The sequence below is a fragment of the Lissotriton helveticus genome, chromosome 5_1 (assembly GCF_964261635.1).
Source record: "Lissotriton helveticus chromosome 5_1, aLisHel1.1, whole genome shotgun sequence".
NCBI classification, from domain to species: domain Eukaryota; kingdom Metazoa; phylum Chordata; class Amphibia; order Caudata; family Salamandridae; genus Lissotriton; species Lissotriton helveticus.
Window position 1 is genome coordinate 170,170 of NC_136065.1, and position 18,372 is coordinate 188,541.

Here is an 18,372-nt window from a genome sequence, read left to right on the forward strand (position 1 = left end):
TACAGGATTGTATGTGGTAAAACAGCTCGCTTAACACGACCTCTTAAGTTAAGCCTTTAGGCTGCTTAGTCCATGCTACCCCTAGGATAGCTTGTCTAATAAGGTTTACTTACAACCAGACACCATAAGGGATTGTTTGGTCAGGTAGTAGGTGGTTCCAGAATTGGAAACATCCCCTACCAGGCCAACTTCTCACATTGGTGAGCAGCGGTGCGGATTTGAGCTTGCTGTTGTTTTACCATTGCAATCTTTATATCAAATTGAAAGATCACATCAAGTACCTCTAGGTACATATAAATCAAAAGCTTAGCATATTAAGTTCTACTGAACTTAGTAGTTGTAGGTTGAAGGGATTAGCACACCCTGACTACAACTAACTAGCAAGGTACAGTAGGAAAACACTTAGTGTAGGTAAGTGCACCACTTACACCTCACTAGTAACCATGTCTGACACAGGAAAAGCCTCAGGGTCTGCTCCTGTGACAGTTGACCCTACCCAGGCAACTTTTGGATATGACAAACTAACCCGCAGAGACTTGATTGCCTTGTGCAAAGCAAGAGGGTTAAAAAGGGGCAGAAGCCCCACCTGCCTAATCCTGGTAGAAATCCTAGAACAGGATGACTTAGAAAAGGCAAAGGCAGCTTCCCTAGACACAGGAAGTGGAGGGAACCCCCCTGAAACTGATCCCCCTCAGGAGGAGGAGGATGATGATGACTTAGATGAGGACTCAGATGTTGAGGACTTAGAAGTTCAGGATCAGGGTAGCCAGGTTCCAGTTGGCAGGCTTAGCCAGGCCAACTTGGACCTACTGGGGAATGGAGAGGGCCAGCACCTCCCCAGAACCCCACATGGGATTCTCCCAGGCAACAGAAGAGTGAGATCTCCCTCAGGGGACTCTCATATTTCTAGTGCCTCCAGAGAATCAGAGAGAGGCATGACTGCTTCTCAGAAAGCTGAGCATAGGGCTAGGATGAGGGCTGTCAGACTCCAGATAGAGAGAGAGGAGGTAGCCCTGAGTCAAGCTAAACTTACCTTAGCTCAAGCTAAACTTGCCTTGGCAAGAGAGCAGAAATTAAGTGGCTTAGATGTCACTGGTGGCAGCAATTTTCCAAGAGAAAAAGACAGGGCCTATGACAATAGAAACCTGACCAAAATTGTGCCCCCCTTTAAAGAAGGGGATGACATCCACAAATGGATGACTGCTCTTGGGAGAGCCTGCATGGTACAGCAGGTTCCTGAGAATCAGTGGGCTGCAATTTTGTGGTACTCCTTTTCTGAGAAAGGGAGAGACAGGCTCCTCACAGTTAGACCTGAGGATGCCAAAAACTACTCTGTTTTGAAGAGTGCTCTTATTGAAGGGTTTGGCCTAACCACTGAGCAATAAAGGTTGTTGTTCAGAGACACCCAAAAAGCACAGACTCAAGACTGGACTGATTTCGTTGAGTGTGCCACTAAGGCTTTGGAGGGTTGGTTGCAGGGAAGTAAAGTTTCAGACTATACAGGATTATACAATCTTATAATGAGAGAACAGATCCTTAATAACTGTACAAACCAGCTGTTGCATCAATACCTTATTGACTCTGATCTGACCTCTCCCCAAGAATTGGGAAAGAAGGCAGACAAATGGGTCAGAACAAGGATTAAGCAGAAACCCCAGAACCAAGGTGGTGACCAGAAGAAAACAGACCAGAAGGGTGGTAACCAGAATCAGAAAGATAAAGAAAAAGACCAGAAGTCTTCAGGCCCCCAAACTAATAGTAAGGAGGGTGGTTCCCAAAATGGTAACAAGAAGAAGAAGAACAAAGGTCCAAAGACACCTTGGTGTAATACCTGCAAATCAGTTTCACACTGGGGCAGTGAGTGCACCAAGGCAAATCCAGTTCCCACCACTACAGCTCCTAAAGCAACTACAACCCCAAGTACAGTAAGCAGTGGTGGAACACAGTCCAAGGGTGTAGCTGGGTTGACCCTGGGTATTGAAGTAGGATCTGGCCTAGTCAGAATCCCTACACAGGCAGTTCTCCTGTATGATGTGGACATTGAGTTGCCCACTGCAGTAAGCCCCACTAACCTGGGCAAATACAGGCAGACTCCCTTAATTAATGAGAAACTGGCTCAAGCATACAGGGACACATGTGCCAGTGTCACCATGGTGACACCTGACTTTGTGGACCCTGGACAGATTGTACTAGGAGAGAGCTACCTAGTAACCAACGCCAGCAACTCCACTACCTCCCATAGTGTGGCAGTTGTGAACTTCTCCTGGGGAGGGGTTGATGGCCTAAAGAAAGTTGTGGTGAGTGCAGACCTACCAGTAGACTGTCTGTTAGGCAATGACCTTGAAAGCTCAGCATGGTCAGAAGTGGAGTACAGGACTCATGCAGAAATGCTAGGGATTTCAGAGCATGTCCTTGCCATGACAAGGGCTCAGGCTAAGAAGTGCCTTCCTGAACCAGTGGTGGATCTTGAAACAATAGACCAGCCACAACCCAAGAGAAGGAGCAAGAGAGGAAAGGCTCAGCCTTCCACCTTGCCCCAGGTTGAGGATCAAGTTTCAGAGGAAACTGATTCTGCAGTCCAAGAGGAGACTGTCTCTGAGGAGCTTGAACCTGACCAGGTTGAGTTTCTGGGGACAGGGGGACCCTCAAGGGCAGACCTGAGGCAAGCTCAATTAGATTGCCCTTCCCTTGAACCCCTCAGACAGCAGGCTGCTGCTGAGGCTGCTGGGGATGCCCAAGGTACCCATACTGTGTATTGGGATGATGGACTCCTTTACTCAGAGGCTAGAGACCCCAAGCCTGGCATGACCAGGAGGTTGGTCATACCTCTGCAGTTTAGGGGGTTCCTTCTTACCTTGGCCCATGATATTCCCCTTGCAGGACACTTAGGCCAGAACAAGACGTGGGACAGGCTTGTTTCACACTTTCACTGGCCTCACATGTCAGAGGATGTCAAGGAGTTTTGTCGCTCCTGTGTCACTTGCCAAGCCAGTGGTAAGTCAGGTGGCACAACAAAGGCCCCCCTAATACCACTACCTGTGGTGGGGGTTCCCTTTGAAAGAGTTGGAATTGATATTGTGGGTCCAATGGACCCCCAAACAGCATCTGGGAACAGGTTTATACTGGTGGTAGTGGATCATGCCACCAGGTATCCAGAGGCTATTCCCCTGAGGACCACCACAGCACCTGTGGTGGCAAAAGCCCTCATTGCAGTTTTCTCAAGAGTGGGCTTTCCAAAGGAGGTGTTATCAGATAGGGGCACCAATTTTATGTCCAGCTATCTGAAAGCAATGTGGAAGGAATGTGGAGTAAACTATAAGTTTACCACCCCATATCATCCACAATGCAATGGGCTTGTGGAGAGATTTAACAAGACCCTTAAAGGCATGATAAAAGGACTACCAGAGAAGCTCAGGCGGAAATGGGACATTCTTTTACCCTGCCTGCTCTTTGCTTACAGAGAGGTCCCACAGAAGGGGGTTGGCTACAGCCCTTTTGAACTTTTGTTTGGCCACCCTGTGAGAGGTCCATTGTGTTTGGTGAAGGAAGGATGGGAGTTACCTCTCAAAAAGCCCAAACTAGACATAGTGGACTATGTACTTGGTCTCCGCTCCAGGATGGCTGAGTACATGGAAAGAGCATCCAAAAACCTGGAGGCCAGCCAAGAATTACAGAAAGCTTGGCATGACCAAAAGGCTGTGCTGGTAGAGTTCCAACCAGGACAGAAGGTATGGGTACTGGAGCCAGTGGCTCCAGCAGCACTCCAAGACAAATGGAGTGGACCCTATCCTATTATTGAGAAGAAGGGGGAAGTCACCTACTTGGTAGACTTTGGAACACCCAGGAGCCCTCACAGGGTAATCCATGTGAATCGCTTGAAAGCATTTGTGGACAGGGAGGACATGAGCTTGCTCATGGCCACAGATGGGGAACAGGAGGAAGAGAGTGACCCTCTCCCAGACCTGCTTTCTCAGAACCCTGATGATGGTTCAGTTGATGGAGTAGCCTTGGCAGGCAGCCTCACTGACCAGCAACAGATGGACTGCAGACAAGTTTTGCAGGCTCACAGGCAAATGTTTTCACTCACACCCAGCCAGACTGACTGGTGTACCCATGTTGTGGACACTGGTGACAGTCTGCCTGTCAAGAATAAGATCTACAGGCAACCTGATCATGTCAGGGATTGCATCAAGGCTGAGGTGCAAAAGATGTTGGAGCTTGGAGTGATTGAGCCATCAGAGAGCCCATGGGCCAGCCCAGTAGTCCTGGTGCCAAAACCTCATACCCAAGATGGAAAGAGAGAAATGAGGTTTTGCGTGGATTACAGGGGTCTCAATGCTGTCACTAGGACAGATGCTCACCCCATTCCAAGAGCAGATGAGCTCATTGACAGATTGGCTTCTGCCAAGTTTCTGAGCACATTTGATCTGACAGCTGGCTACTGGCAAATCAGACTAGCTGAAGAGTCAAAAGCCAAAACAGCATTCTCTACCCCTAGTGGACATTATCAGTTTGTGGTAATGCCCTTTGGTTTGAAGAATGCACCTGCCACTTTCCAAAGGTTGGTGAACCAAGTCCTTACTGGGTTGGATGACTTTTGTGCAGCTTATCTAGATGATATTGCTGTCTTTAGCTCCACCTGGGAGGATCACCTGATCCACCTGAAGAAAGTTTTGGAGGCCCTGCAAAAGGCAGGCCTAACTATCAAGGCCACAAAGTGCCAGATAGGGCAGAGTAAGGTTGTATACCTGGGCCACCTAGTAGGTGGAGGCCAGGTTCAGCCACTGGAAAGCAAAATCCAGGCCATACAGGACTGGGCTCCTCCAGTTACCCAGACACAAGTCAGAGCCTTCTTGGGCCTGACTGGGTATTACAGAAAGTTTGTGAAAAACTATGGGTCTATAGTGACACCATTAAATGACTTGACATCCAAGAAGATGCCAAAAAAGGTTCAGTGGACAGTTAGCTGTCAGAAGGCATTTGATGACCTGAAGAAGGCCATGTGCTCTGCACCTATCCTAAAGAGTCCTGACTACTCCAAACAGTTCATTGTTCAGACAGATGCTTCTGAGTTGGGGGTGGGAGCTGTGCTCTCACAACTTAATCAAGATGGTCAAGACCAGCCTATTGCTTTCATTAGCAGGAGGCTGACTCCCAGAGAGAAACGTTGGTCAGCCATTGAGAGGGAGGCCTTTGCTGTGGTTTGGGCATTAAAGAAGTTGAGGTCCTACTTGTTTGGAACTCACTTCCTGGTGCAGACAGACCATAAGCCCCTCTTATGGCTTAATCAGATGAAGGGTGAAAATCCCAAACTGCTCAGGTGGTCCATTTCCCTACAGGGGATGGACTTTACAGTGGAGCACCGCCCAGGGACTGACCATGGTAATGCAGATGGTCTCTCCAGGTACTTCCACTTAGAACATGAAGACTTATCTGGTCAAGGTTAGTTTAATGTCCCTGCGTTTGGGGGGGGGGGTTGTGTAGGAGAGTAGGGTCTGCTATCCTATGGTCACCCCAAATTTTTGCTTTTGGCTTCACTGGTTTTCGACTACTGAGGCTGTGGGCCTGCTAATCAGACCCCCAGCCTGCTGTTCTCTCACTAAATTAATGACACATGTGCCATAGGCACATACCAATTGGAAATGGACTCCTTGTCAGCCCCTGTAGAATGCACTATAGGTGCCCAGGGCATAGGGGCCACCAAGGCCTACCAGGGGCTGCAGCATATCTTTTGCCACCCCTGGCGGGTTCTTAAATTGACACAACTGGCTGATCACTCAGCTGGGGTAAGGTGGTGTAAACACCCCTTGCTTAGGTATAGTATATCTATATCTAAACCTATATCTGGACACATGTAAACCTGTGAGCCACTCCTATAGTAGGCCTCATCAATCCTGGAGGCTGAGTGCGTGGTTTTATGTGAGATGGAGCTCTAGCATGAGCTGAGCCTGTCTGCAGCTGTCGGGAACAAATCCCTAAGCTGTTTCAGGATAATGCCATACCATATACTATTAAGTGCCTTATAATCCTCGCGGTTATTTAGCAACTTTGGTTTGGCTTTATCAAAACATGTCGTGTAAGGTGTCATACGATTTGGAATACCATCCCCTCGCCAGTTCTGGTGACGGGGATGGCATTCCACCCCTCTAGAGGGGTAAGACATGTTCCTTTACTAAATGCGGTTAATTTCTCCAAAGACCTTAAGATCCACAAAATGGATGCCTCTGCCACAGACAAATGTCTGGACCCCTGCAGTTGACCGAAACTCAGCAGATGGGGCCTGGACAAAGGGTTTCCTGTCACAGGAGGGTGTCACCACCCTCCAGACAGGAGATAGTGTATTGTAGCAGGGAGGTTTGAAAGAAACCAGACACTGCCTGGGGCGCACAAGGCTGCCCCTTGCATAATCCGGCCAAACCGGTTCTGGGGCACTCCAGCCCTCGTGCCAGGGCGGCCTGGATCAAAGGAAGGGGGTGTAACCACCCACTTCCTGGGTCCCACCCATAGGAGGGGACCTAGCAGGTAATCACGCCCCCCAGATTGGAATAAGAGTGGGAGCAGTGCCAATGCACATCAGATTTCCTGGAAGAAACATTTGAAACGCAATTCTGGACCCTTCGCCCTCCATCTCATCGTGGAAGCCCGAAGAATCTCCCTTGTGGTCAAGGAGTGACCACCCTGCAGCAGCAGGCACCATCCAGCCCTCGACGTCTACTTAGTTGCAGTTCCCGCCGGAACTCGAGCGACTGAGACCGACGAGATCAAGCTTGCCTGCCTTCCAACAGCCCGATCCACAGTACCTGCAGAGCTGAGACCCGTGGAGGCGACCGGAAGCGTGGGGCACGCCATCTTGAATTGACCACGAGACGCTGACCGTGCAGCCCACGAGTGACCCTCGAAGCTGTGCACCGGGGTTTGAGAAGCCCCCACCCTGAGCTGCTCCTGAGCCGAAGTTCAGCCCTCCACACTCGACGAGTGCTGCGTGGGGCCCTTTGGCTCTATTTGGCTCAACGCGTTGGCCCGGTCACTTGCCAGCTGGCTAGTGGTCCCTGTGCCGACGAAACTACAAAGAAGACTCGTGAATCTGGTTGCTCCAGATCCACACCAGCTCCCCTGAAAAGGAGCCCCGACTCTGACCTTCCTGGTCCGAGTGAGAAGCCATCTTCCAATCCCGCGTGGATTGCTCTTGCCAAGGCTTGTTTGCTCCAAACTTGAAGCCGACTGCACCGACGGTGAGAGCCTGCGTGGGACAGATCGTGACCTGCTCCTGGACATCGCAGATGCCCCAGAGCCCACGTGACAGCGGAGAGAAGCTCCTCGACGACCACCTGATTGCGCCCGACATTGCCTGGTTCCGTCCTGGTTCCACCCTGGTCACTGCTGAGTGACCCAGACTCTGTCCCCTCTGCTTTCAGGTACTCTACAACTTGAGTCCACCCTTGGACTCCACCGGACACTTCATCTTTAACCCGCCTGCAGCCCTTTCAGCTTCAAGCACCAAGAGCCTGCGTGTCAAAACCCGACGCCACTTCGACCCTGTGCACCCACTTCCTGTGGGTGAGGTAACTTTGCTCCGCCGGTGTTCCCACACTGGTGCACACCTCTAGGGTCTGTGTGTTAAGTTTTGTTCCTCTAGGTTCAGCGGAAGTGTCCTTAAACTTTAACTCTATGACTTTTACGCACCATTGGTTAACATTGGTGCATGCGTGCGCTTTCCGCACAGCTCCCGAATCCCGAGGGCCATTCCCGACTTCAGCATTGCTTGTCCTGACTGCTCCCAGCGATTCCCTAGGCCCTAGGCCTAACCACTGTTCGAGTGGCCTCTCTTATACCACTTGTTTAGTATATGGTTTGAGTGGCCACCCGCCCTCATCCATAATTGTGCAACTTGTATGTTTAAACAGTGCTTTTGATTTAACGCTTGTGCCCCTTTATTCATAAAGAATACTGGGGATTGTTTTTAGTAATAAACACATATATTTTTATAATATATACTTGTGTGGTGTCCTTTCATTTGGTATTACAGGATTGTATGTGATAAAACAGCTCGCTTAACACGACCTCTTAAGTTAAGCCTTTAGGCTGCTTAGTCCATGCTACCCCTAGGATAGCTTGTCTAATAAGGTTGACTTACAACCAGACACCATAAGGGATTGTTTGGTCAGGTAGTAGGTGGTTCCAGAATTGGAAACATCCCCTACCAGGCCAACTTCTCACAGCGAGGATCTTGTTCTGAATGAAGTACCTTTTGGTGGATCTTATGCGTTGGTGTTATTCTGTCATGGCGTTCTTGTAGTTGGTCTGTTATTCCGGGGTTTTGTTCTGGAATCTGGGAGGTTGGTGGTGAACCAGGTGGCTTTCGTGGGGCGCTGTTTGTTGGAGTTCCGGAGGGGGGCGAGTTTGTCTGCGCAGTTGGTGATCCATCTGTAGAGTCCATGGGCTGCAGTGTTAGCGTCGGTCATGGTGGGCTGGGGCATGACTGACTGACTGAAACATTTATAAAGCGCTTGAATGCCGCGGCGTCTTGGCGCTAAGGTGCAGAGAAAGCGGTGTGAACGAGAGTCTACTGCAGAGAGAAAAGCCAGGTTTTCAGTGCCTTTCTGAAGCACATTTTGGATTTTTGTGAGTGCAGTGCGGGGGGCAGAGAGTTCCACAAACTAGAGGCTTGGTAGGAAAAAGATTTCCCGCCCCAACGAGCTCTCCTAATTCTGGGTTGGCAGATTAAGTCTTGGTTGGCTGATCTCAAAGTTCGAGCCGGCAAGTACCGAGGAAGGAGTTTGGTAAGGTCATCAGGTCCCTTGCCATACAAGGACCTGTGAACCAGGCAGAGGGCTTTGAACTTTATTCTGCTTCTAATAGGTAGCCAGTGAAGCTCGCGTATGGATTTAGAGGTTGGATGGCGACGCGGTAGGTTCAACAGGACCCTGGCTGCGGCATTTTGGATTGCCTGTAAATTGGTCAGCTGCTTTTCTCCAGTGCCCAGGTAGAGTGCGTTGCAATAGTCCACTCGGGACATTACCAGGGCCCCCATAACCGTCTTTGTTAGTACTGACGGAATGTATGGCAGCACTTTCCTGAGGATTTTGATGGTATAAAAGCAGGTGGAAGTCACCTGATTAATTTGCGCCTTACACGAAAGATCTTTGTCCAGCATAAAACCGAGGTTCCTGACCTTATCTGCAGGATCAGGACAAGATCCCGCCTCTGGGGGCCACCAAAGGTCACTCCAAATGGAAGGTTTTTGGCCGAACTCGATTATCTCGGTTTTATCCGCGTTTAATTTTAGAAAATTTCCGCTCATCCAATTTTTTACACTAATGAGGCAAGTTTTAAAGCGCTCGGCTGTTGCTTCGATTGATTGGGATATTGACACTACAATTTGAGTGTCGTCTGCGTACGACACTAATTGTAGGCCATGAGCTTGGATTAGAGCGGCAAGAGGAGTGACATACAAATTAAATAGTGTAGGTGATAGTGCAGAGCCCTGGGGAACCCCACCCGGCAGGGTGAATTCATTGGATTGTAGACCGTCCCAGTGCACCTGCTGAATTCGAGAATCCAAGAAAGATTTTAAAAGAGTCAGCGCGGTGCCGGTAAAGCCAAGAGTTCTCAATCTGCTTATAAGGACAGGATGATTCACGGTGTCGAAAGCCGCTGTGAGGTCCAATAGAATCAGGGCCGTTCTGCCGCCTTCATCCATTGTGAAGGACTGGACTATTTAAGGCCCAGCGGTGCCAGGGAACAACACCTAAAACCTTCGTGGGATACCTGTTCTGGCGCACTAAAGACAGAGACACGGGAGACTTCCTTCGGCGTCAAAGATCAGCGTTTATTACTGCAGGGAGGCAAAAGTCACGAGAAGTACAACAGCGTGTAGGTTCTGAGAGTCTGCTTCGAATTGCATATGTGAGTCGCTCTCTTTTTATACAAGATTTTGTTACTGCACAATATGTAAGCAAAAGGTTACAACTCAGTTCCCACAGTTAAATTCAAAAGGATCGCTTTCATGTATTCAGAACCCCGGAACATAATTACATTAACATCACCAGTTCCAACTGTAAAAGCACATCTTCCCACCATTAGGTACATTCCACTTGAGTTGTAAATAAGCAAGAGAAAGAGACAAGAACAGCTGCAAGGAAGTCAGACAGCAGGGAAGAGATAGTGCGAGGATAATATTGGATGCGTAATCGTAGCTTAAAAGGGCTTGATCCCAGCATGTGCGAGGCTGAAACAATAGACCGGCACGGCGGAATCACCTTCGAGCGGAGGCAATTGCCTTAGCAGTGTCCTTCCCCTAGTCATAAAAGACGCCTGAAAGGAATATGCTTCTTCCGTAAAGCTTGGGAACTAAAGGGTCACGATGCGGACAGTTGCCTGTTCGCTGACTACGTGAGGGCAAGAAACAAAACGGATGCCGTATCTAAAATGGAACCCGAGGGTTCGTTGAAGAAACCTGTAAATGAGACGAACTCTTCTGAGTAGCATGGTGAAAACGCGTACACTTACTAAACTCGTCATTTACGGTTCATAGATACCACACTCGTCCATATTCGGCGATTCCCAAAACGCAGTAATGATTCTCACGGAACCTCAGACGCTCCTTTTGCCCTCATGTAGGCAAGAACTAGTCGAAGTCGGAGTCGATCTCGATATTCATCAGATCATTCAGATGTTGTTGGAGCATAATTCTATCCATCAATGCCTCTTTGGTAACAGATGGCCTTCTTATACACGTTGTAGCGCAAAGGCCACATAAGGCAGGACCACACTGTACACACAGACAACACGTGAACAGAAATGTCACAACAACCCCTATAATCATCAGAATCTTCCAACCCCAAGTCGACATTAGACCCCAAAACCATCCTAGAAACGTCCAATCTCCCTCGTCCACGTGTATGGACTCCGAGATTTTGTGCAACTTGGAGATGGCTTGATAAACCGTTGGAGCGTTATCAGGTATAAATATGCAGCAGCTCGAATGGATGACCTTACACACACCACCTCTATCTGCTAGAACAACGTCCAGAACCATATGGTTCTGTAACGTCATAAGCCTATCCGCTTGAAGCTCTGCTGTCAGATTACCAAGGGCGCTTGCAGTTATGTTAGCAGTTGACTCTACTACACGAGTTAACTGTCTCAGATTTCTGCTATTGACCATAGGGCCCCAAAACGGTAGAAAACCCTTGAAGAAGTCTCCTGCTTCTTGGCCGGAAGTATCCTCTTTACTAATGACACCTCTCACAACTCTGGTTTTGTGATAGTCGGCAGCAACAGTGAAAGTCGGGGGCAAGAGATTTGCAATATAGCAGGTACCTGAGAAGTCATGAGGTAACCACGTATATGCTCGGTCATAACATACAAAATAGGTACCCTTGGCAGTCAGAAAGACAGGGGAAGAGAGCATCGGTAGAACGTAAGTATCCACACAAGCACTCTTCCCAAGCTGGGCTCTTGGATTTCGGCCACGACCTTGCAGACAAAAGTGGCCTAGGTGAGGTACAATCCAGATTGGAGATGAGCTTTTAAGCTGCCTATCACCCACTGATATACTATACTCAGCCTCACTAAGGTACTTATAGGCTTGTACCTCCTCCTCTGGGATAAGTGATGGATCAAATATATCTCTATCTAAATCGGCAATAGCTATCACCAGAGACTTGTGGTACGGGCCAGGACCAAGGTTTGCTGAGCGTGGCTCTCGATGGGGGTAGGAATCTAGTGCACTACGGAACATGGTTTGGAATGCCCGAGCTGACCCCTGGGGGCTGTACGGAAGAACCAAATATGGGACACCCTGTCCATGGTATGTGGCATTAGCCCACACACCCAACAATTTGTAGTATTTACCACCAACTGATGCTGATGCAAAAGTTGCACAAAGGAATTGTTTCTAAACTCCGCACGTCTGACTTGTTCATGTTGGGGCAGTAGGTGAAAAGAATGTGGAGAAACAGTAGAGACGAAATTTAGATCATGAGGAGGAGAAGTAGGTAAAGTAGAAGGCAGCAATAATTGAGAACCAAAATACACTCCTCCCACCAGCAGCATAGATACAGTCAGGAACAACGTGAAAACCTGTAATGAAAAACATTTTGTACGAAACACCTTATCTAGTGCAGATCTTTGCACCGACATTTTCTCTCTTTTCGACAGCTTAGAAAATTCCATCCTCTAACGACCGTCCGCAACGTTCTTGACGCACTTCGTTCTGAGTAGCGATTATCAATTCCCAGGAGTTCCCAGAAATTGACAAAAGAAACCGACCTAGTGTCGATAACTGCTAAACAGAAGAAAATACCCGCACGGCCCTACGGCCAACCCAGATGATAGGTTCTAGATAAATTGAGCATTCAATTTACTATAAGTTTCTTGGCTGTACGGAAAAGGAAAAAGGTACACAATAAAAAATGTCCACAATGTTCAGGGCAAATGTGAGATCCAAAAATAACAAAATAACTTTATTTCGTGCGTGGACGAAGAAAGTACCGGCTTCTTCCGGGTCGAGTCTGATCTTTAAACAGTGGATTGGGTGGCAAATGAGTGTTCGATTGTTCAGGCAATTGTTCAGCACTTGAATTCTCCAAGGTTGATGGAAAGGAAATTGTTTGAGGGGAATCAACAGGGGTGTCAGATAAAACCAAAGTGTTCCTTATGGGCTGAGCTTCGCTGAATGGGACAAAACGTTGTGGAGCGTCGGTTTCAGACGAGGAAAAACCTCTTCTTATCCAAGTATCCTCTGGCAAAGGAAGCGGAACCTTTTTGGTGTGGGTGGCATGCACCCAGTGCTTCCGTCCCTCCAGCCGAACCGCCGTCCTCGTTGCCAGTAGCACCTGGAAGGGTCCCACAAACCTCGGCTCGAGGTTTCGTTTTCATCCGAAATTTCTGGTGAGGACCCAGTCCCCTGGTTGGAGCCGATGACCAGGACCCTCTGTTTGTGACGGCAGAGGCTCAAAGACCTGTTGATGAATCAAACTCAATTTAGCAGTCAGATCATGAAGATAATCAATCAACATTGGATATTCAATTCTATCAAATTCTTTAGGCCTCGGGACTCCCCAAATATTCGCAGGACGGCCGAACACAATCTCATATGGGCTAAGCCCTACTCGAGAGTGCACAGTTGCCCTGGTTGATAGGAGAGCTAGAGGCAAAGCATCTGGCCATGATAAACCAGTAGTTGCCTGTATTTTAGCAAGTTTCAGTTTCAGGGTGCCATTGTATCCTTCCACCAAGCCCGCTGACTGAGGATGATTAGCACTATGAAATTTCTGGACTATACCTAAGCCACGACACACACTCTTCATCACACTTCCCACAAACTCACTTCCGTTGTCCGACCATACAATCCGAGGCATGCCGTACCTGGGGAAATACTCTTTGAGCAGAATTTTAGCTGTGGATAGGGCAGTATTATCCTTGAGAGGGTAAGCCTCAATCCATCTGGAGAACGCACAAACCACAACCAGAACATACTTTAAATTATTGCATCTCTCCATGTGGATGAAGTCCAATTGGATGACTTCGAAAGGACATGTAGGAGGGGCAAAATGACCAGGTGGAGTGGGGGTGCCCTTACCGGGATTATGCATCAAACATACCATGCAATTCTTAACCACTCTCTCTGCACATTTAGTAATCCCATCATTCTTCCATACAGGAGACAACAACTTGCATATGCCCTTCGAGCTAATATGTGCTGTGCCATGGGCCATTGTAACAACAGCAAGCACATACGCATCCGGTAACATCCATCTCTGTTTCTCTGACAGATCAACCCAACATCCATCCTCGTCTAATTTTCCCGTGTTTTCTTTCCACTTAGTCTTCTCCATCTCAGTGGCCTCATTCTGTATTTCCTTCACACTCTCCACGGTGTCCTCACACATACTAGTCTCCGCAGGCCATCTCACTGAACTTGTAACATACATTCGATTTGTCAGATCTTTAGCTGTCTCCTTAGCAGTCTCATCTGCAAACGCATTACCACGACCAACATCATCTGTCACTTTTCGATGCGCACTGCATTTAATTATGGCCACCTGCTTAGGCAATGTGAGTGCATCTAAAAGGTCATTCACAAGCTGTCCATGCTGAATCTTTGTGCCATGCGACGTTAAGAATCCTCTTTCTTTCCACAATCGCCCAAAACTATGTGCCACACCAAAAGCATACTGGCTGTCTGTGAACACATTCACCCGCTTTCCTCTGGACAACACACACGCTCTCGTCAAGGCGATCAACTCAGCTGCCTGAGCCGAATTCTGATTTAATCTCGTAGATTCCACAACCGTTCTCAACGTCACTACAGCATACGCAGTCGTCACATCACCATTCGGTAACTTAAAACACGAACCATCAACATACAAAGTACCATCAGGGTCTACCAATGGAGTATCTTTCAGGTCAATACGACCTTTTGTTTCCTCTTCAGTTTTCAAATAACAATCATGTGGTGCTACATCACTTAACTCCGTGTTGATCGGCAACAATGTTGCTGGATTCAACACATTACACCGTTTTATCCGTATGTGACTAGCCAGTAACGTCAGCTCATACCCAGACAACCTTGAACTCGTCAAATGTTGAGTTTTCGTTCGGTTCAAGAGAGTGTCGACTGCATGCGGAACCATCACCGTGAGCATATTATCCATGACCAGACCCGCGGACTGTCGAATGGACACTGCAGCTGCCGCTGTTGCCCTTAAACAACTCGGCAAGGCTCTAGCTACTGGGTCTAAGGTCGAAGAAAAATATGCGCATGGACGCTGTTTGTCGCCAAAGTGTTGCGTCAGGACACTCAACGCACAACCATCCCTCTCGTGAACGTACAGTGTAAATGGCTTACTGTAATCAGGAGTACCTAACACAGGAGCCGAACACAACGCATCACGTAATTCAGAAAAACCTTTCTGACACTCTTCAGTCCATGGCAAAGGAGTCGGAACATCCTTGCACGTGAGGGCTAACAATGGTTTCGCCAATAGTGAAAAATTTGGGATCCATTGTCTGCAGTATGACGTAATACCTAGAAAGGCACGTACATCTCTCTGAGTTTTTGGCACAGTCATTCGGGTAATCGCTGCAATTCTCTCTGGGGTCAACCTTCTCCCCTCTTTTGACAATAAGTGACCTAAGTAGGTTACTTCTTGGCAACAATATTGCAGCTTGGAAGGTGACACCTTGTGATGTAAGTCACATAAATGCCGCAACAACGATACTGTAGCAGTTCTACAAATATCTTCGGTATCAGCAGCTACCAATAGGTCGTCAACGTACTGAATCAAGGCTGCGCCTGCCGGTAGTACAAATAAATCAAGTTGACTTTTAAGGGCTTGACTGTAGATCGACGGGCTCTCACAATAGCCCTGTGGTGCGCGTTTCAATCTAAAACTGCGACCACCTAATGAGAATCCGAATATGTCTCTGCTTTTCTCAGCAATCGGGATACTAAAGAAAGCATTCTTTAGGTCGATCACCGTGAACCAGGAGGCAGAAGCTGGAATCAGGGTCAACAAAGTCGTGATATCAGGGACCACGGGGAACTGTGGGATCACGATTTTATTCACTTCTCTTAAATCGATTATGAAACGATACACAGGAGGTTTAGATGGATCAGTTCGTTTTAAAATTGGTAGTACAGGACTATTACACACATTTCCTCGAGTTTCTTCAATGACATCCTTTTTGATCAGGTCGTGCACGATCGCTAATAGCGCCCGTTCTCCCTCAATGGAGATACGATACTGTGGTATACGTGGCAATCGCACATTTGGTTTCAGCTTGATCATATAAGGTGGGATGTCCAAGAGACCCACGTCATTGGGACCTGTGGCCCATAGAGACGCAGGAAGGGAGCTCAATTCCGGCGGGAATTTATCGATCGACAAGTACATAGGAGAGATTACTCTCCGACCTAATGTAAGCTCCACTCCTTCAGCAGAGCAATACAAAGTCGCATATAACCGTTTTAACAAATCCAAGCCCAGAAGATTCTCACCACAACCAGTAGATAGAATCAATGGAGCCTCCAGCTCACGAGGGCCAATCGTAAGGGGCAAAGGGCTAGAGACAGGATTGCTAACCGGGGCGCCAGAGAATCCAACGGAAACATTTGTTAAGCCAGACAAAGGTGCGCCAGGGAGTTTCGAATGCATGATGGAACTTTTCGTCGCACCAGTGTCTAACAGAAAAGGCTCAACTACGCCAGATGTAGCAACTGCGACGTAAGGCCCACTCTGATCAACCGGAACTGATACTACTCCCTCTCTCTGTCGGTGGCTGTCCTAGTAACGGTCATTTACAACAGTCTCATGTTCAACGTAATAGTCGTCCGCATAATACTGCGCTGATTTATCGGACCTTACATTTCGCTGGTCAAAACAGTTATTCGCGTCCGAGGACGTATTAGGGCGCTCAGTCTGATTTTGGAAGGTACCGCGACCTCTACCTCGAGATGCTTGTTGAGGACCACCACGACCACCTCGTGCCGATACACCATTAAGGCGGTCACGCAAAGCGGGACAATCATATTTTATATGTCCCTCTCTTCTACAGTATGCACACTGGTTATACCCAAGCATAGATCTAAAGTCAGAGGAGTCAGAACGTGACTGCATTCTGGAGGATTGCGGTTGTGGTCTATATTGCTGTTGCGAATCAGTGTGATTTGAACGCGGAGGATACACTTGCTGCAACAAAACCTTCGTTTTGAGCTCCTTCGTTTTCTTATCTACGCGATCACTTTCTTCCTTTTCCCTATTCTCATAATATTGAGCAGTCGCTAGTATTTGAGCAGTAGTGGAAACAGCCCAGGCACTTTCTGAATTTTTCAATTTGTTGCATAGTTCAGGCAACAAATTTAATACGAATTTATCGACAAATAAACGTTGGCCTCCCTCAGTGCCCATATCCTGACCGCTATGATCGACAAATGCCTCTTCAAATCTAGTGAAGAAATCGGAGACACTCTCGTCCTTCTTTTGCTTACAAGCTGATAATTTATCCCAGTTTACTCTCATCGCCGGCATAAGCGTTTTCATGAGCGTAATTATTTTCTGAGGCAGATCCAAAATTAACTGCTCAGGCTTAGCCCCACCAACTTGTAGTCCTTCAGCCGCTATTAATGCAGCCCAATCACCACCTAACTCATTCGCATGATTTTCCTGACGAATTTTCGCCCAAACCGGCTGTGGTACTACATTACCGAACAGCATGTCGATGTCGGCAAGGTTCATAATAGTAGCATCTACCAATTGGGACAACTCCTTATAGTAACCCGCCGGATTCTTGCGTGGATCAGGCAAGGACTGTTTGACCTGCAAGACTTCTGATCGCTTCCATGGGAGGTGTATCCAAACTCTTTGGAAATGTGGCAAAACTGGGGGAGCAGCACCAGGATCACCTGGCATCCACACTGGCGGAACCTCTCTCATAGGATACTGACCAGGAGCCGCTTTCCAATTCTCAGAGTCGTCATCAAACGACACTCGAGAAGGCACTGTCGACCTATGGGCTAACAATCGCTCTAAGGCACGTCGTACATCTCCACCTACAATCATACCATTCGAAAATTGACCCTGAAGTTCAACCATATCGGGCGGTACGTTATCTAAATCGTCGTTATACCATTGTTCCCTCAAAAAGTTACACATTTCTTCGAACACGAATCTCTGCGTAGGCTCATTAAACTGAGAAAACGTCTCGAAGACCATGCGTGGGGGGTAGTTAACAGGATGTCTTATCCACCTACGAGCCATATTCGCTAATGTTGCACTCTCTCTTCCACCAGGGATTTGACTTCGTCTCTGGGGAGTATCGGAAGCACTGGTTGGTAGTATCGATCCGGATAGTGGGGAATAGAGCGTAGGCACAGTATTAGGAATACGGGTACGAACAGAAGGAGAAGAAGGAAAAAGAACGGGAGCGACAATATTAGAAGTGAACGTAGGAACAGCAGAAACAGGCAAGATAGTCGGGGTAACAGAGACTGGAGTTTGCGAAGGCACAGGCAAAGGAGCAGTAGGAATAGGAACAGGTGGTGGGACAAACGTAGGATTAACAACGGGCTGACCAGCAGCCACCGGAACAACAGGAGGGACAACAGGAGGAATTACAGGCGGAACCACAGGAGGAACTACAGGGGCTGTAGCACCCTGTGCATAAGGAGGTGGCGATTTCATCAAATACGCTAACAGGGGATCCTCCTTTGAGTCCTCTTCTTTCTTATCAAGACTAGCTGGTAAAACCGGATAACATTTGTCTATCCTCATGTGATGTAGTCTAGTGGAAACTTCTATTTCTTTCTCTTCTTTATCTCGCTGACATTGTTGTACAACTTGCATTATCGGAACGAACCCTTCTCTT